This window comes from Oryctolagus cuniculus, chromosome 1, assembly GCF_051225735.1.
Source record: "Oryctolagus cuniculus isolate XC-2025 breed Fujian yellow rabbit chromosome 1, ASM5122573v1, whole genome shotgun sequence".
Classification (NCBI taxonomy): domain Eukaryota; kingdom Metazoa; phylum Chordata; class Mammalia; order Lagomorpha; family Leporidae; genus Oryctolagus; species Oryctolagus cuniculus.
In genome coordinates this window covers 228790931-228810723 of record NC_142867.1, presented here as the reverse complement: position 1 = coordinate 228810723, position 19793 = coordinate 228790931, and the positions used below count along the sequence as shown (strand labels likewise).

The 19793-nt window shown below is 41.3% G+C and overlaps 1 protein-coding gene and 1 long non-coding RNA gene across 5 annotated transcripts in view; one reads left to right on the top strand and one right to left on the bottom strand.

Annotated features, from left to right (window-relative positions):
* LOC127489189 (uncharacterized) overlaps positions 1-19721 on the bottom strand; it is a 62106-nt gene extending 42385 nt beyond the window's left edge. Inside the window, exons 1-2 of the long non-coding RNA XR_007917145.3 lie at positions 18496-19721; positions 9104-9287 (exon numbers count right to left, since the gene is read on the bottom strand). This is a non-coding gene — a long non-coding RNA (uncharacterized LOC127489189). The remainder of the gene's footprint in view (positions 1-9103; positions 9288-18495) is intronic.
* NR6A1 (nuclear receptor subfamily 6 group A member 1) overlaps positions 1-19793 on the top strand; it is a 260240-nt gene that overhangs the window by 102276 nt on the left and 138171 nt on the right. The window lies entirely within an intron of this gene.

Genomic DNA, 19793 nt, shown 5'->3' with positions numbered 1-19793 from the left:
AACTTTGACAACCTCATTACCCTGCCTACCTTTGGATAAAATCTAAATGCTTTAATATAATGTGGGCATTCATTATTGGACACCAATATCTAAACCTAAATCTTTCTTCATTGCTTCTAAACTAGGTACCCCATTTACTTCATCTACTCTGAATTTCTTGCTTGATCATGCTATTCATGTTTCCAGTACAGTGATTGTGAGTAAATCATTATTTTTGCTCAAAGCCAATAGTTTGTCAGCTGTTCTGCATGGAGCTAACCTGGAGACTTAATGTCAGAATACAATAATTTAGAAATAAAATTTCTGATTTCCTAACTTAAACCTCTTCTAAACGTCTGATCTGGAAACAGCCAACCACAAGAATTTCAGGAAATATGTTGACTAAATTCATGTGAGGGGAAGAGTCAGAAAAAATAGGGAAATTTCTTTATTTTAAAGTCTTTGTTCTACTTGTTTAACAAAGATGACATTAAAGGTTTCTCTCTCTCACTCACAGTAAGTATGTGTGTATTTATTTTACAGTTTTATCTATCTATTTTGAAAGTCAGTATTAGAGAGATCTTCTATCTATCTGCTGGTCACTCCCTGGATGACTGCAATAACCAGTGCTGGGCCAGGCTGAAGCCATGAGCCAAGAGCTTCATCCATGTCTCCCATGTGGGTGGCAGGGGCCTAAACATTTGGGCCATCTTCTGCTGCTTTCCAAGGCCACCAGATCACAAGCGAGAAAGCTGATGAGCCAGTGCCCATATGGGATGCCGACATCGCGAGCAGGTGCTTTACCCACAATGCCACAAGCCTTTTTATTTTTAATTTCTTTATTTATTTGAAAGGCAGAGTTACAGAGAAGCAGAGGCAGAGAGAGTGAGAGAGAGGTCTTCCATCCACTGTTTCACTCCCCAAATGGCTGGGCCAGAGCTGGGCCAGAACTGGGCCAGGCAGAAGGTGATGGTTCAAGTGGTTAGGTCCCTCTGCCCATGTGAGAGATCTAGATTGAGTTTCTGGCTCCTGGCTTCACCCTAGCCTTATCTTGGTCAGTGTGGGTATTTGTGCACTGAACTGGTGGCTTCTCTGTTGTCTCTCTGCCTTTCAAATTATAGGTAAGTAGGTAGATAGATAGATAGTTTAAAATGTAACTATGAGTTCCTAGGGACTGCTTTAAGCCAGAAACAAGTGCCTTGAAATAATGTTAATGATGATTTTGCTTTGCCATTTACAAAGAGCATCCGTATGCACATGAAGTCCAGAGATGCCATTCTTTTAACATATTATATATCCTTTTAAATAACATTAAAATATTAGCCTAGAGCATTGATGCAATGGAAACCGTAGTATTTTGGTATTTTAGTAAATGCTGAATATATTTCTTTAAATTAGACTATTGTTTATACCTCAATAAATTTTTTAATAGAGCATGTCATTCTTATTACTTTTTGTGGAGACTTGAAGCCTAATAAATAAATTATATTGAACCATTTTTAAAGTTTCATTCTTAATTTAGACTGTGTACTTGCTGACACCCAGAAATCTATTTTTATTGTATGTAAAACTGCATTGTACAGTCTTTTATTCTTGTGACCTTGGAAATATTTCCAAGTTAGGAACAAAAAAATTATATAATTTTGTTTTTAGATTTATTTATTTGTTTGAAAGAGTTACAGAAAGACAAGGAAAGACAGAGAGAGAGACAGAGAGAGAGAATCTTTCATCTGCTGGTTCACTCCCCCAGATGGCAGCAGCAGCTGGTGCTGGGCCAGGCTGAAGCCAAGAGCCTTGAACTCCATCTTGATCTCCCAAGGAGAGGCAGGGCCCAAGCACTTGGATTATCTGCTGCTGGTTTCCTAAGTGGGTTGTCAGGAATCTAGGTGAGAAGTCGAGCAGCGGGGACTAGAACTAGCGCTCATAAGGGACGCCAGCATCATAGGCAGCAGCTCAATCCACTGTACCTTAACACCAGCCCCTGTCTAATATTTGATAAGAAAAAATTTAAAGGGCAAAAAATTCCACCAAAACATAGAAAACCCAACTGCTGAGGTAAAATAAACAGGTGAGCAAGAACCAGTCATCTGAACTTAAATCTGTCCTCTGGTGTTTCCCAGCAGTTTTGACAGCAGATGAGTCCTTTCTTTCTGATCATCAGTGTTATTATCAATAAAGTAGGGGCTAACAGTTCCTGATTGTTTTTCCTAATGACTTTTTTTTTTTTAAATGAGACATTTATTTGTTTATTTGAAAGGAGAGTACAGAGAGAGGCGGAAAGATAGAACTCTTCCATCTGCTGGCTCACTTCCCAAGTGCCTGTAACAGTTGAGACTGGGCCAGGCTGAAGTCAGGAACATGGAATTCCATCCATATCTCTCACATAGTTGACAGGGCCATCAGCCACTGCTTTTCCTTGGGCACATTAGCAGGGAGCTGGGTTAGAAGTAGAGTATCCGCGGCTCACTAGGCTAATCCTCCGCCTTGCGGCGCCGGCACACCGGGTTCTAGTCCCGGTTGGGGCGCTGGATTCTGTCCCGGTTGCCCCTCTCCCAGGCCAGCTCTCTGCTGTGGCCAGGGAGTACAGTGGAGGATGGCCCAAGAGCTTGGGTTCTGCACCCCATGGGAGACCAGGATAAGTACCTGGCTCCTGCCATCGGATCAGCACAGCGCACCGACCGCGGCGGCCATTGGAGGGTGAACCAACGGCAAAGGAAGACCTTTCTCTCTGTCTCTCTGTCTCACTTTCCACTCTGCCTGTCAAAAAAAAAAAAAAAAAAAAAAGGAAGAAGAAGAAGTAGAGTATCCAAGAGTCAAACCTGACATGGGCTGTGCACATCTTAAGCAACAACTTAACCAGTTGTACCACAGATACCTCCCACAGTAGCTGATTCTTTAAGTGGTTATGATTATTAACTGATGTGTATACAAAAGTAATGTGCAGTACTTGACACTTAGCAGACTCCTAATGAAGCAGTATTTGCTTTTATGGTGGGAAGATGGATTTTAGAAACATACTAGAGGGCCGGCGCCGCGGCTCACTAGGCTAATCCTCCGTCTAGCGGCGCCGGCACACCAGGTTCTAGTCCCAGTCGGGGCGCCGGATTCTGTCCCGGTTGCCCCTCTTCCAGGCCAGCCCTCTGCTGTGGCCAGGGAGTGCAGTGGAGGATGGCCCAGGTGCTTGGGCCCTGCACCCCATGGGAGACCAGGAAAAGCACCTGGCTCCTGGCTCCTGCCACCGGATCAGCGCGGTGCGCTGGCCGCAGCGCGCCGGCCGCGGCGGCCATTGGAGGGTGAACCAACGGCAAAGGAAGACCTTTCTCTCTGTCTCTCTCTCTCACTGTCCACTCTGCCTGTCAAAAAAAAAAAAAAAAAAAAAAAAAAAAAAAGAAACATACTAGATATTTCTTCTATCAGAAATATAAGCTTGACCAGAAATGTAACCTTTCACACTGAGTTGATTCACAGCTTCCATTTCTGGAGCATGTAGTTACTGTGATTATTTCTCCTTTAGGTGGTCCAACATCTATAGGAAACCTGGAACATTGTTTTCTCTTAAGAAGTCCCTCTTTTAGGACTCAAATGAAGCAAAATTACAAACAAATGAAAAATTGTGGTAGTTTTATTAGTTCTATTTAAAGGAGTTTGGGGGCTGGTGCTGTGGTGCAGCGGGTTGATGCCCCCTGGCCTGAGGCACTGGCATCCCATATGGACACCAGTTCGATGCCTGACTGCTCTGCTTCTGGTCCAGCTCTCTGCTATGGCCTGGGAAAGCAGTGGAGGATGACCCAAGCCCTTGGGCCTATGCGCCCACGTGGGAGGCCTGGAGGAAGCTCTTGGCTCCTGGCTTCTGAGTTGCAGCCAGTTAGGGAGTGAATCAGCAGATGGAAGACTGCTCTCTCTCTGCCTCTCCTCTCTCTCTGTAACTCTGACTTTCAAATAAATAAATAAGTCTTTAAAGAAAATAAAGAAGGAGTTTTTTTTTTTTTTTTCTTCCTGTCAGTATTTGAATTCTATTTGACTGTGGGTACTGGGGTAAACGTTACTGTATGCTGGTAAGAGGTCATGTGAATGGACTCTTTTTTTTTTTTTTTGAAGATTTATTTTGAGGGGCCGGCGCTGTGGCACAGTGGGTTAAAGCCCTAGCCTGAAGCGCTGGCATCCCATATGGGCACCAGTTCTAGTCCCAGCTGCTCCTCTTCTGATCCAGCTCTCTGCTATGGCCTGGGGAAACAGTAGAAGATGGCCCAAATCCTTGGGCCTTTACACCCATGTGGGAGACCTGGAAGAAGCTCCTGGCTCCTGGCTTTGGATCAGCTCAGCTCTGGCCATTGCAGCCATCTGGTTAGTGAACCAGCGGATGGAAGACCTCTCTCTCTGTCTCTGCCTCTCTCTGTAACTCTGTCTTTCAAATAAATAAAATAAACCTTTTTTTTTTTTTTTTTTTTTTTTTGACAGGCAGAGTGGACAGTGAGAGAGAGAGAGAGAGAGAGAGAGAGAGAGAAAGGTCTTCCTTTGCCGTTAGTTCACCCTCCAATGGCTGCTGCGGCCGGTGCACCATGCTGATCCGAAGGCAGGAGCCAGGTGCTTTTCCTGGTCTCCCATGGGGTGCAGGGCCCAAACACTTGGGCCATCCTCCACTGCACTCCCGGGCCACAGCAGAGAGCTGGCCTGGAAGAGGGGCAACCGGGACAGAATCCGGCACCCTGATCGGGACTAGAACCTGGTGTGCCGGCGCCGCAAGGTGGAGGATTAGCCTAGTGAGCTGCGGCGCCGGCTCAAATAAAATAAATCTTAAAAAAAAAAGATTTATTTTGAAAGAGTTACAGAGAGAATGATCTTCCATTCACTGCATTACTCCCCAGATGGCTGCAATAGCCAGGTACTTGGGCCATCTTTCACTGCTTTCCCAGGCCATTAGCAGGGAGCTGGATCTGAAGTGAAGCAGCCAGGACTCGAACCCGCAGCTAAATGGAATTCTACATTACAGGTGGTGGTTTTACCCTAGACTGTAATATATTTAAGTAGATTGTATTGGTTTTTCCTGTAAAGAAATTTTGATTTTTAAGTTGGTCATTCAGGAGAGTGTCTTGAAATATCTTTCTTTTTCTTGCTTCATCATAGACATGCAGTATTTCCTCAATTAGGCCTGGTAAATGTTGCATGATTTAAGAGAGCTAGATTGTGGAGGATACCATTGCAAGTTTTACAAAAGAACTTCTTAACTTCATATATCTTATATATGAAAGTACCTAAACAAAGTTTATATTCAATAAAATATTTGTTGAATAAATTATACTTGATAAGAATTTAGGGTAGACATTTGGCCTACTGTTAAGATATCAGTTAGGATACCACATCCCATATCGGAGTTCCTGGCTGTACATCCTAATTCCAGCTTCTTGCTAATGCAGACCCTGGGAGATAGCAGGGGGTGTCTAAAGTAGTCAGACTTCTGCCTACCCATTTGGGAGACCTGGATTGATTTTCTGGCCCCCCAGTCTTTGGTTTCCTCGGCCATTTCAGGGATTTGGGGAATGAAACAGCAGATAGAAGGTCTCTTTGTCTCTCTGCCTCTCAAGTAAATAAATAAGAATTAAAGAATTTATGTATCCATATTTCATATTCTTTGCTCAACACTAAATTTTGAAAATAATTCATAGAAACATTGATTTTTATGTAACTTAATTCATCGGTACTGTTTTCCATATTATTTACTCCCAACTGGTAGGACTGATTCTTGATTCACTTCTTTGGTTCCAAGGAACTAAATATATCCATAAAAAAGAGTGTTTTGTTTTTATTTCTGAAACCTTCTGTTAAACTCATACTGTGTCCTGTTAGAAGGTTTTTCAACATTGCTATCAACTGCCTGTCATTTATAGGGATGTAATATTTATCTTGCTAGGAAGAATATTTTCTTGTCCTTATTTCATTTTGAGTTTCCTTTGAAACTCTTTTTTATTATTGAGTAAACTTATTGTTTGCATGCCACCTTATTATGTATGACATTTTCTCATTGTTTGAGGGCTTAGAGTGAGACAGATGCTGTTAGTCCCTGCTTGTAAATTGTAAATTGGTAGACAAAAAAAAATGATTAGTAATGTGGATAATGATTTCTGTGTAAATGTTCACTGAGATAGTATTTCTAATAGATAATATATGGAAACTATAATAGCTACAAACATTTTAAAAATATCTATTTTTATGTGTTTGAAAGGAAAAGAGAACAGAGAGAAAGAGAGAGAGATCTTCCATCTGCTGTTTCACTCCCCAAATACCTGCAACAGCCAGAACTTGCCCAGGCTAAAGTTAGGGGCCAAAAACTCCATCTGGGTTTCTCATATGGGTGGCAGGGACCCAAGTTACATGAGCCATCATCAGCTCCCTCCCGGCATGTGCATTAGCAGGAAGCTGGGGTGGAAGTGGAGACCAGACTAGAACTCTGATGTGGGATGCAAGGTGTCCAAGAAGCAACTTAACTTATTGCACCACAGTGCCTTCCCCCAAAGCTCATTTTAATGACTTGAAAAAAATGCTTTATAAGCAAACAAGTCAGAATATAAAACTGTTGATAATTTATTCCATTATATATGAACTATACTAGGATATTAACGAGGATTTTCTGTGAGATTATAGTTGGTGTATATTTAATGTTTTTTATTTAAGTGATTTATATATGCATAGATCACTTGTCATTTGTACAATGACTTCAACTCTCAGTATTTCAAAAGTCATTAATAAAATGAGTAACAATAAAACTAGAAGAAAGTTTGCCAAATGTTGCTAGTGTTTATCTTTAGGTGATGGGACTGTGAAGAATTTTTTGAAAATTATAAATAATTCTTTGTCTTTATATTCTTTTGCTTCTTATTGTAAAAGCTAAGTTATTTTATAAAGTATATGATTAGAGCTGGCACTGTAGCATAGTGGATTAAACATCCACCTGTGGTGCCGGCATCCCATATGGGCACTGAGTCAAGTTCTGGCTGCTCCACTTCTGATCCAGCTCCCTCTGAATAGCTTGGGAAAGCAGTAGAAGGTGGCCCAAGTGCTTGGCCCTGCACTTGCGTGAGAGACTCAGAAGAAGCTCTTGGCTCCTGGCTTTGGATCAGCCCAGCTCTGGCCATCATAGCTATTTGGGGAGTGAACCAGCAGATGGAAGACCTCTCTCTGTTGTCTCTCCCTCTCTGTAACTCTGCCTCTCAAGTAAATAAATCTTTAGAAGGGAGGGAGGGAGGGAGGGAGGGAGGGAGGAAGGAAGGAAGGATGGAAGGAAGGAAGGAAGGATGGATATGATATGATTGCAGTCAGCCTAAGAATTTGCCTTCAGAAAAAAATTTTTATGGTACTTTTATATTATCTTCAGAGGAAAAACATGCTTTCTTTCCTCTTTTTAAAGAAATATTTTATTTCAGGCAGTTATTTATTTTTATAAATATTTATTTATTTATTTGAAAGTCAGAGTTACACACGGAGAGAAGGAGAGAGAGAGAGAGAGAGTCAGTCAGTCAGTCAGTCATCCATTCGCTGGTTCACTCCCCAGATGGCTGCAACGTCCGGAGCTGCGCCACTCTGAAGCCAGGAGCCAGGAGCTTCTTCCAGGTCTCCCACACAGGTGCAGGGGCCTAAGCACTTGGGCCATCTTCCACTGCTTTCCCAGGCCATAACAGAGAGCCGGATCGGAAGTGGAGCAGCCGGCACTTGAACCGGCGGCTTTACGTGCTCTGCCACAGTGCTGGCCCCTTGGAGGGAGGGGTTTACTTTTAATTAATTAACTTGAGGGGGAAAGAGAGAAAAAGAAGACTCTCATCCATTGGTTCCCTCCACAAATGCCTGAAGAACTGGGCTTGGCATGGCGAAAGCTGGGAGCTGGGAACTCAGTCTAGGTCACTCACTTGGATGATAGGAACCCAGCCACTTGAGCTTCATGGTCTGACTCCTAAGGTCCTCAACAACATAAGCAGAAAGCTGGAGTCAGGAGCTAGACTGGGTATGGACCTTGAGCACTCTGATGTGGGGCAGCAAGCATCCCAGGTGGCATTTTATCTGCTAGGCTAATAGTTGCTTTTTTTTTCTCTCTTCTTGTTATGGTAGACTTGAGATATCTGTTTTATAGTTTTCTCCTATATAATTATTTGTTGCCTAAAATAGTAATACTACTAGAGATAAAGTGCCCTTCTTTTTGAAATCTATGTGAATGCTATGATCTATTTCACCGTTAACATCCCAACTTTGAAGTGATTTTCTCATGTTCTTGTTATTTTGCATTGGTCATATATAGCCAGAACCTGTTCAAGAGCCAGAAAAAAGTGGCATTTCATCCAGTAATGGCTCTTACTCTGCTTAGCTACTAACACCTGAAGCATATATTTTAAGTACATATAGCCATTGAAAATTGTGCTTATAAAGAAGTTTTATCCTTACATACATAGATAAAAAATCAGGATAGATGACAGTATTATATTCAATTTGTAAAACTAAAGCTAGTACATCTTTAGTATTCTAGATACTTTGGTAGACATGACAAACATGTAACTCCCACAAAAACCCTATGAGGTGATACTGTATTCTTGCTGTTTTTACCCAGAGTAGGGACCTGAGATTCAAAGAGGCACATCTGTCCAGGGTCACAGAGAGTACACAAGCTGCGTCTGAATTCAAGGTTTTTTAACTAAATGCCCAAAGACAGGACCTTTGCCTTGTTTACTTCTGAGTATCCAGTGCCTAGAACTGGGCTTGGCTTGTACTAAGCACTCAGCAGATATACCCTAAATGAATAAACTGTAGACCTAGAAATTCTTATGTGACCAAGCAGAAGGAATTTTTCTGTTTTTGTAATAGTTGTTTATACAGAGAAGTGAACCTGATAAAAATGTGATGCTGTTAGGAAACCCAATGGAGGTAATTCCAAAATCTAGGTCACAGTAACAGATGACCAGATTGGGATCCTTGTTTTGGATGTAGCAGTCTAATTTGCTCTGAGTATATTTGCCAGACCTCTCTTCCTCTTGACTTTGATAGTCAGTGAACAAAGAAAAAGCAAAAGCCACATGATATTCAGTCTTTCCCAGTGATAAACGTCTAGGTGGAAACTCAAATTCTATAATGTCAAGTAACCAACCTGGAAACTTTGTGATTAGAACTCTTGGATCCTGGGAGCTTCAGGTTCTGTGGAGATAATGTGAAGATTGTACCATTGTGGTACATGCATATACATCACTCCATTGGTAATAGCAGCTTTATCATGTAGTCCTTTGACAGCAAGGATAAATCCCAATTTGAAGAGGGGTTAATGTTTAGATACCCTGTAGATATAAATGTAAGACATATTGTCTCAGAAACCAAGCTATTACTCTAGATTCCTCTTCTCTTCATAGTTATCATCCATGTCTCATGTATTTTGGTCACTAAAAGCCAGCTTAATCATGGGTTGAGTAAGTACTAGCTAGCCCTGTAATCATGGTGATACTAGTATTTATCATTAAAGAACATAGTCTTAGAGAACAAGGTGAAGGAAACGTGTGTCACATGTAATGCTGCAGTGTGTCATGATCTGCTCCTGGAGCATCATTCCATTCCCAGACCCCTGTATTTCATTCGTCTTTTCCAGAACTTATCTTGTTCTTAAACATCTATCAAAAGGAGATAGATGGTGATTTACCACAGGGGTTGGCATTCTGGTGCAGCAGGTTGAGCCAATGCTTGTGATGATGACATCCCATTTAAGCACCAGTTTGAATCCCCACTGCTCCACTTCCTATCCAACTCCCTGCTAATCAGTGTCTGTGAAAGCAGCAGATGATGGCACAAGTGCTTGGGCCCCTGTCACCCACTTAGGAAACTCAGATGGTGTTTCAGGCTTCTGCCTGGCCCAGTTCTGGCCATTGCAGCCATTTGGGAAATGAACCAGTATATAGATGATCTCTCTTGTGTGCATGTCTGCTTTTCAAATAAACATCTCTTTAAGAAAAAAAAATTAGATAGTGGTTTACTCCAGCTACAGTGGTCATTGTGAAACCAGCCTATGTATTTGAGGGTATTTTATTTTCTTAATGCCTTCGTGACTCCATTGAAAAGTCTGTTAAGAGCCTTTAGCATATCTCTTTGCTTGAATCAAAGGGAGCTGTGTGCATTTTTACTAGGCAAGGCAGTTTCCCAAAATGGGCCGGCGCTGTGGCATAGTAGGTTAAGTATCCACCTGAGGCGCTGGTATCCCTTATGGTTGCCAATTTGAGTCCTGGCTGCTCTAGTTCCAATTCATCCTTACTGTACTTTCAATAGTATGACTTCTAGCCCATGGTCATCTCAATTTGCTAGCTCTGTGAGGTGAGGCAAGTGTATCTGTTTCGTTCACCATTCAGACTGGGTCCAACACTGAGTGATGAATATTGGGAGCTTATATATTATGAATGAATGATCAGAGAAAATGGTTATACTTGATTACCATTTACTAAGGACCTAGACCCATCTGCTGAGGATCTCAACCTTTCCTCTGAACATCTTTTGTGTTTTATTTATCAAAGATGATAGCACCCATGGAAATACTAGTCTTTTATTTATGTATGTATTTAAGTGTTCTTGTGAAACACTTTATTATGTTGAGGTATTAGAGAGACTAAATCTGAATACCATCTGGCAAATCCAGATTCTCTCCTTTAAGTAGTATATGTCCTTAATCTCTAGTATGAATGTGTTCTTTGCACTACTACTGGTAACAGATTTGAAGACAAGTGGCTTGTGAAAAGTTCCTGGTTAGTTAGTGGCAGAGCTAAGAGAAGATACCTAGGGGCTGACACTGTGGCATAGTGAGTTAAGCCTCCGACTGCAGCACCAGCATTCCATCTGAGTACCAGTTCATGTCCCAGCTGCTCCTTTTCTGATCAAGCTCTCTGCTATAGCTTGGAAAAGCCATGGAAGATGGCCCAAGTCCTTGGGCCCTTGCACCTGTGTGGGAGAACCAGAAAAAGCTCCTAGCTTCTGGCTTCGAATCAGTTCAGCTCCAGCTGTTGCAGCCATTTGGGGAATGAACAGCAGATCAAGACCTTTTTCTCTCCCTCTCTGTAGCTCTACCTCTCAAATAAATAAATAAATAAAAATCTTAAAAAAAAAAGACATCTAATATAGTCCAGCCAGTTTCTGGGAGAAAACTCTACCTTTTAGGTTTCCCTTTTTCTCGACACTGTCTCCTGTACAGTTCTGCTGTTTGCTTTAGAAAATCTGCTTTACATACTTTGAAAAGCTATGTGGCATGTCCATTATTTTTAGTTATTCAGCATCATTAAGAAACACCTACTATTCTTTGTTTTTCTCTGGATTATTTTTTTCTTTTTCTCTTCTTTTTTTTTGGGGGGGGGTAAGATTTATTTATTTATTTGAAAAGCATAGTTTCAAAGGGGCAGAGGCAGAGAGAGAGAGATCTTTCATCCACTGGTTCACTCCCCAAATGGCCACAACAGCTGGAGCTGCCCCAGTCTGAAGTCAGGAGCCAGGAGCTGCTTCTGGGTCTCCCATGCAGGTGCAGGGGCCCAAGGACTTGGGCCATCTTCTATTGCTTTCTTACGCCATAGCAGAGAGCTGGATTGGAAGTGGAGCATCCTGGACTCAAACTGGCACCCATATGGGATGACGGCATTACATGTGGCGGCTTTACCCGCTATAACACAGCATCAGCCCCTGGATTATTTTCAACTTTAAAAATGAGTCCAGAGGCTGGCGCATGGCATAGTGGGTAAAACCGCCGCCTACAGTGCCATCATCCTAAATGGGTGCCAGCTTGAGTCCAGGCTGCTCCACTTCCGATCCAGCTCTCTGTTATGGCCTGGAAAGCAGTAGAAGATGGTCCAAGTTCCTGGACCCCTGCACCCCCATGTGAGACCTGGAAGAAGCTCCTGGCTCCTGGCTTTGGGTCAGCATAGCTCTGGCCATTGTGGCCATCTGGGGAGTGAACCAGCAGATGGATGACCTCTCTGTCTCTCTCCCTCTCTTTTTCTCTGTGTGTTACTCTGTCTTTCAAATAAATAAATAAATAAATCTCTTTTTTTAAAATGAGTCCATAGATATAGTCAGAAAATATCTGGCCTGAGAAGTATTTTTAAATCTTCATTTTTAGAAGACATGAATTTTCTTTGCTATGCCTCAGGAGGGTATGTTAATTTACCCATGGATGATATTTTAGGACTTTCATGTTTTTGTTTTAATCACCAAGAAGAGTTAGAAGAAATTGTTCTAAAAAATCTCCAAGAAGTATTAATGGTTCTTTGTTTTTTGTACTTAATAGTCCTAAATTTGTATCAGCTTTTTTTTTTTTTTTTTTTTTTTTTTTTTGCCAGGCAGAGTTAGAGAGAGACAGAGAGAGAGAGTTATAGACATTGAGAGAGAGACAGAGAGAAAGGTCTTCCTTTAGTTGGTTCACTCCCCTAATGGCTGCTACGGCTGGTGCCGCGCCGATCCGAAGCCAAGAGCCGAGTACTTCCTCCTGGTCTCCCATGCGGATGCAGGGACCCAAGCACTTGGGCCATCCTCCTCTGCCCTCCTGGGACACAGCAGAGAGATGGACTGAAAGAGGAGCAACCAGGAATAGTACCAGGCGCCCCAACCAGGACTGGCATCCGGGGTGCCGGCGCCTCAGACGGAGGATTAGCCAAGTGAGCCACAGCGCTGGCCAGCATTAAATTTTAATTTACATTATTAAAATCTGATGTTCTACTTCACTTTCCAGATAATAGTTTTCCTTTATTAATCTAGTCTGTTCATTCAGTGTTCATGTTTCTAAGACTGAGGTACTTTATACAACTTTGATACATTTTTTACATTCACATATTTGTCTTAATTTGATTTTTAAACAGAGGATGGCCTGTGCTGTGGATTAGTCTGGAACCCTTCTATATTCATTCCTTATATCTGGGAAGGCTTGCAGACAATAAATTGGACCTCAAACCTTTACTGAGTTTTCACAGAATTGGTATTTACTGAGTAGTTTTTATGTGCCAGGAATAGTGTTGAGTGTTTTATATACATGATCCTTGAGCCTTAAAACAACCTGACAGGAAGGTATTAATATTTGCTATGGATTTAGAATTTGCAATAAAGTGAGGAAGACACTTACTCAATATTCCATAGTAAATAAGTGGTAGAGCCAAGATTCTGCTCATGTCCACTTAACCATATAACCCATGTTTCTTGCACAAAGCAGGTATAGGATAGGTTGAGAATGGCATTGGGATCTTTTTTTTTTTTTTTTTTTTAATTTGACAGGTAGAGTTATAGACTGTGAGAGAGAGAGAGACAAAGGTCTTCCTTCTGCTGGTTCACTCCCCAAATGGCTGCCATGGCCAGAGCTATGCTGATCCAAGCCAGGAGCTTCTTTCTGGTCTCCCATACGTGTGCAGGAACCCAAGCACTTGGGCCATCCTCCACTGCCCTCCCGGGCCACAGCAGAGAGCTGGACTGGAAGAGGAGCAACCGGGACTAGAACCCGGCGCCCATATGGGATGCCAGCGCCACAGGCGGAGGTTTAACCAAGTGAGCCACAGCGCTGGCCCAAGAATGGCATCGGGATCTTAAGAACCTCATGTCCAGGTTTATCACAGCCAGTTCATTTGATGTCAGTTTTGGTGGTTAAGAGTTGTCATGATATAAGTACTTTGTTGGTGTTTTTTTTTTTTTCTTTATTTTTTCTTTATTCTTTATTTTTAATTTCTGAAAGTCTTGAGGAAGTACCACTCATTGCATCCAGTCTTGACTATAAGTCAAGTTCACTATAATTGAAGACCATAAGGCACTGAACATTTTACCAGTTCAGTACTACTGTTATAATCTAGATGTTTAAATGTTTCCTGAAAAAGAGCTCCAATACATAATTTCTTTGACGATTTCCCTCTATGTATTTTTGTATACTCCTGTCACCTCAGTAGGAAGGATAGCTTGCTTGCTTGCTTTCTTTCTTTTCTTTTCTTTTTTTTTTTTTTTTTTTTTTGACAGGCAGAGTGGACAGTGAGAGAGAGAGACAGAGAGAAAGGTCTTCCTTTGCCGTTGGTTCACCCTCCAATGGCTGCCACAGCTGGCGCACTGTGGCCGGCGCACCACGCTGATCTGATGGCAGGAGCCAGGAGCTTTTCCTGGTCTCCCATGGGGTGCAGGGCCCAAGCACTTGGGCCATCCTCCACTGCACTCCCTGGCCACAGCAGAGAGTTGGCCTGGAAGAGGGGCAACCGGGACAGAATCCGGCTCCCCGACCGGGACTAGAACCCGGTGTGCCGGCGCCGCAAGGCGGAGGATTAGCCTATTGAGCCGCGGCGCTGGCCAGGATAGCTTTCTTACAACTGCATTCCAAAATAGTATTTTCCTGAATAGGCATAAGGATCCCAGTATTTGGAAACCGTTACTTTGTACGCAGTTAATATGTACATGCACCCCTTGGCAGATTGGAGTTGACTGTTTAGCCATAGGACATTGTCTTTTATCTAACATCTAAGCCCAGATACATAAATATAAGGTTGTGAGTGCCCAGTGCCCGTGCTGGTTATTTAATCCAACTATGACTTGAGATTTTTCTGGCAGAGTCAGATAGCTAGGAAAAGCTATCCAGTGTCCAGATATTTCCATTTTACTCAAACTGAATTGCTGATGTCAGTATTTTAGAACATTTGATTATGAAAGCTTGCCTTATGTTTTAGTATCTGTCTATTTACAAGAAAACATCTTATAAAGATTTAAGGGGGAAATAATATAGCTGCTCTTTATAAAAATATAGCTGCTCTTTATAAAATTTCTACTATGCCTGTTGCTTACTAGATGCTTTACAATATTTATTGTGAGTCATTCCATACATTCTACAGGGTGGTTATTTCCCCATTTTTCAGATAAGGATACTAAGTCTCCAAGAAGTAAACTAGTTTGCCTGATTATCATCTAGCTAATAAATTGGAAGGCACATGTGATTACCAGGCCCTTGTTCTTTGTTATAATCCATATTATCCATAATAGCGATACTGTGAGAGAGACTATAGAATTAGTTGCCTGGCATGTTGAGGAGAGGCTTTTTGTTGATGAATTAGTACCACATTGGAGCATTTCATTTACTCTGGCCATTACCTGTTATCCACTATTACTGTCTTTAATGTTCTTTATCACTTCTTTATCACAGACCAAAGAGGGTGGACAGAGGATCTGGACCCCCTTCTCTGGTTTCTAGGCATATCTCAAGTATCATGGCACTAGCTATCTTATTATTATAATTTTTTCTTAGAGATTGTTTTATGTTCAGCTGGATTTTTAGTTGAAGACAGGTATGTTGAAAGTTATTTCTATCTAAGTCAGTGCTGACCAGTAGTACTTTCTGCATATTAGACCATCCGGTATAATAGCCACTAGTTACATGAGGCCATTCATGCATGAATGTGTGACTATTGTGCCTGCAAAACTAAATTTTCTGTTATATTTAATCTGATTGATTTAAATCAAAATGGCCACATGTGGTTAGTGGCTGCCATAATAGATAGCACAGTTTGAGGTAGTAACTGATATTTTTATCTGATGAGTAATGAAAGAATTTAAAGAAACTCATTGATAGTTTAAAGGTTACTGATTGGTTTTCCAGCAACATCAAATCTGGCATGTGTTCAACTTAAAACTGTAATATCAGGGGACTGAATAGAATAGATGAGTTCCTGTTTACAAAATACTTTTTGATCATTTGTGATCTCATTTGATGCATCTTTAGAATATAATATAATTTATGATTTGGATAGAAGACAAAACTATTCTTAGCTTCCTTGTGCAGCATCACCTTCTCCTGCTGGAATGAACAACAGCCTGGCCTGTTGGTGCTTAGTTGCAGCATGACGGCCTAGATAAGAACCCATGAACTGCTTCCTCTACTCATTAGTTGAGATTGGAGAATTATCTTTCCTCTTCCACTTAGAATATTTATTAATATTAGTTTTTAGCTCTCAAAAAAGTTGAAACAATTTCATAATTTAGCGTTGAGGCTAGAATAATATGGTGATCAACAAAAGCAAATGTAGTTTTCTACTTTAACATTCCAAAATAAGTCCCGGAATTTTGAATTTAATTCTTTGTTTTGGAACACACAACCCAGAACTCAGAGGTTTTCTATATAAGTAGTTTTTAAATTTGTACATGTTTTCCAAAGAAACTTTTGGTGGAATTAAAATATATTTTATAGGAACATTAATATTCTTGAGTTGTTGATGTATTTGCTTTTATTCTGATTGTCTGGTACTATTAAATAGTTTTTTAAAGATACTCATTCTATTATTTGTCACTTCAGTGTGTTTTCTTCTCTGACACTTTATTTGTGGAATGCTGCTCTCCTTTTTACCAGAGCATGCAACTAATCAACTCTGGATGCTTTTGATATTTCTGACTGTGCCAGGGCATTGAATGAAGTTCCCTGTAGTGAGAAAAGAGCACATGGGACTCGTGACTTTATGTACTCCAACAATAGAGCTTTTATGACATTGGAGGTGGTAGAAAAAAGCTAGAAGTAGCTCTTAAACATGGCATTTCTGTGTTGCCTTTTTTTTTCCTTTTTCTTTTCTTTCTTCCTTTTTCTCTTCTTCTTCTTTCTCTCTCTCTCTTTTTTTTGTATTCTCAGAGCTGCCAGGAGTGCACCGAGCCTGTAATTTCCTGCTCTCTGAGTCCCCCATCTTTCTGCAGCTCCAAGCTTTGTGTCCCACAGCCTGTGACTCTGTGCTAACAAATCGCTATTGTCCAGTGGGGCGAATGGTGGCTGGAACTAAAGAATTGCTGTCTGGTTTCTATTCAAATCCAGGTAGTGAGATATATGAATGGACTTTTCGAATCGTCATGTGAATAACGTCTGCTCGGCAGGCTCAGAGCCACGCTAGGAAAGATTAACTCCTAGGCTGACCACTAACGTCCTTTGTGGTAGGAGGCAGAAACATTCCCAAGTATCATTTTATTTTCTCTTAAATTTCCATTTCATACCCCCTAAGTAGGGCTAGCTGTGTAATTATTTGGCTACTTTTCTCTCAAGTTTTAGTGTTTCTGTTGATCATATGAAAGTTTGGGAAAATGGTAGTTGTTTTTCACCTTGAACACTATTATTTTCTCTCAAAAGTTTCTACCTTACAATTATTATAGTATAATGTTACCTTTGTAGCATCCATGCCAAAAGTAAGAGAGAACTGCTTTTTCCAAGAGACTAACCCTTTAAAACACTTTACAACCAATAAAGGGAAAAAATTCTGGTTTTTTTTTTTTTTTTTGGGGGGGGGGCTCCATTCTGCTTACGTGCTTTGTATTTTTTCCTCATAAAGTCCATATTTATAAAAAGAAGAAACAACTTCAAATGTAATGTATTAACCAAACAAAACAAGTCTTCAAATTAGGAACCAACCTAAGCATTTGTAAGTATAGGAGAATCAAGATTTCGTTTAGAAAAATGAGATTTGGAACCTGGACTATAATTCATAATTCTCATCCATGGAAAATCATTTTATCTTTCTAATGTACACATGAAAAAAAGTCCACAGTTTGAAGGGCCATGCTTTTACATTCCTGGCATATCATAGGTACTATGAAACTGGGAGCCTTTTATGTTTCTTTTTGTCTTAAACTCAGACAGCTTTGTAAGCAGTAGTGTGTAGATTACAAGAGTTAGACAAAAGCAGGCGCGACTGAGAAGAGTTGGTTGGGGGGGGCCCTTGGGGGCACTTCCTGTCACTCAACACATTCCAGATCACTAAAAAATTTCCACACCCTCTGCATTCTCTCTTGCCCACCCCAGTTCCCAGTATTTTCTGATTCCCTGTGTTGTGGTATTTATCAGACTCCTCTCTCTCACTGGGCTGTGGCATGACTGCTTCAGAGGAGATGCATTCCTTTAGATTGCACAAAGCATAGCTAGGAAAATGGCTGGCAGTTTCAGAATCTAGTCACGATCGCACGCATGAGCACCTCACACATCCATGCCCCTTTCCCCCTCCTCCCACCCCCGCAGCTGGCTGACCTGTCTCACCCACTGCTGGCCTATCGACCGGCCAGGACTGTCTGGTTTTGGCTCATGCCTTTGTCCATGTCTGGCTTAGTTCCTCTCTGTCTATGCTTGACTCTACCCCCACTGCCCCAGGCAGCACAAGTGTTAGCCACCCGAAACTGCAGATAAAAAAGGTGGTAAAAACTTCAAACTTTGCTAGATTCTCCAACAGTTTATTCTTTTGTGAAATTTTTCCTTCTTTAAATACTGTTTTAAGAAGACAAATACACAGTTAATGATCTGAAGGCAAAGAATGCAAAGCAACCTTTGTGTTTCTTATAATAACTGACTTCATAAGTCTTCTCCAGCTGCGTTATGGGGTGTGTATAAAAAGCTTCTGTTCTGAGAACAAAGGAGCACGTGCAGAAATGAGACTAAAAAATCCACTGACAGTATTTCACGACACAAATTACTTAAAAGATTTTAGTCAAGCCTCTCAACAGATTCAATTTTAAAATGGTTTTCAGTTAAAAAAAATTGAAAGTGCTTACCCAGTAAAAGAACCGAAGTAGTCCTGAACTGTTACGTAAGACTTTTTACAGTTGGATCTTTGTCAAAAGGGGATGGGGGTGATGGGAGAAAGCAGCAACAACAATCAAAAAAGTTCGAGCTGCTGTGGCTAGAGGACAACTTCTGTGCTTCAGATAGGATTCTTGCTGTAGAAATGGAACTTCCAGCCAGCACAGCATCCTGTCCCAGTAGAGAAATGAGTTTGTCAGTTAAAAAAAAAAAAAAAAAAAAAAAGACACTGGAACCCAAGCTAGACGAGGTATTGAACCGCGCCAGATTTCTTCGCAGCCCTGTCTGCTCAGCTCGCATTGAACTATATATGACCCAGATGATGGACAGAAGCACATTCAGTCATGTGCACACTGGAAGAAAGCGGATTTGCTGGTCCCTGGCAGTGCAGGGGTTTGTCTTCTGATTGGGCTGTGCCCTGATCGGTGAAATGTGAAGCCCTCACCATTCAGAGGCCGTAATTCAGGGCTGGCAGTTTGAGTGTCTGGCTGCCTCTAGTCACTGAGAGACTTTGAAGGTGTTGCTTTTGTTTGATGGCATTACCCACACAGAGGTTGCTTACACCTATGGACTTGTGTCTGGAGTAATGCTAGTCTTTCTGAAATGCAAGAAGACAGGTGACTGCCTGAATCCTAGGTCATCCTACTGTTGATGAACTTGGCTCTAACTTAAATCAGTTATTTGATTTGAGAATGTATTGTAGTTCTATCCAAATCACTCCCTAGTCCTGTTTTTATGGGTTTGATAAGGTAAAACCAAAAGTGGCAATTGACTTTGAAGCTTCTGGATAATGTAAATTACTCTTAGTGAAAATTGGATGGATAGACAACAGAGAACTTGGAGTTTTGGGTTCTGCAGTCTTTGAACAATCTAGGAAGAAGCTTTATCTCTTATTACCCCTTTTGTGAGGCTGTCACTCTTATCCCAGTGCTTATAGAGGACTGCCGGGGGTAAGCTACGAAAGCATGGACCGCACTGAGCTGTACCATAGCCTTTAATCATAAGACAGCCACACTCTGCTCTCTTCAGTCTGTCTGAACTAGAGTCCTTGGGATTTTATTCCCATCTTTCTGGACTACTGGGAAACCAGGTCATTGTACAGGAATGTCAATGTGACATTTTTGCTCAGTATAGTGCAGTTGCTTTGTTTAATGCAGGTTGACACAGTTTTTAAATTTGAAGCAATAACGTTGCATTATGAGAACGTGACTCTAATATATGAACCTGCCTTATATGATGTAATTATTTTTTCCGCATGTACTTTCTTGTC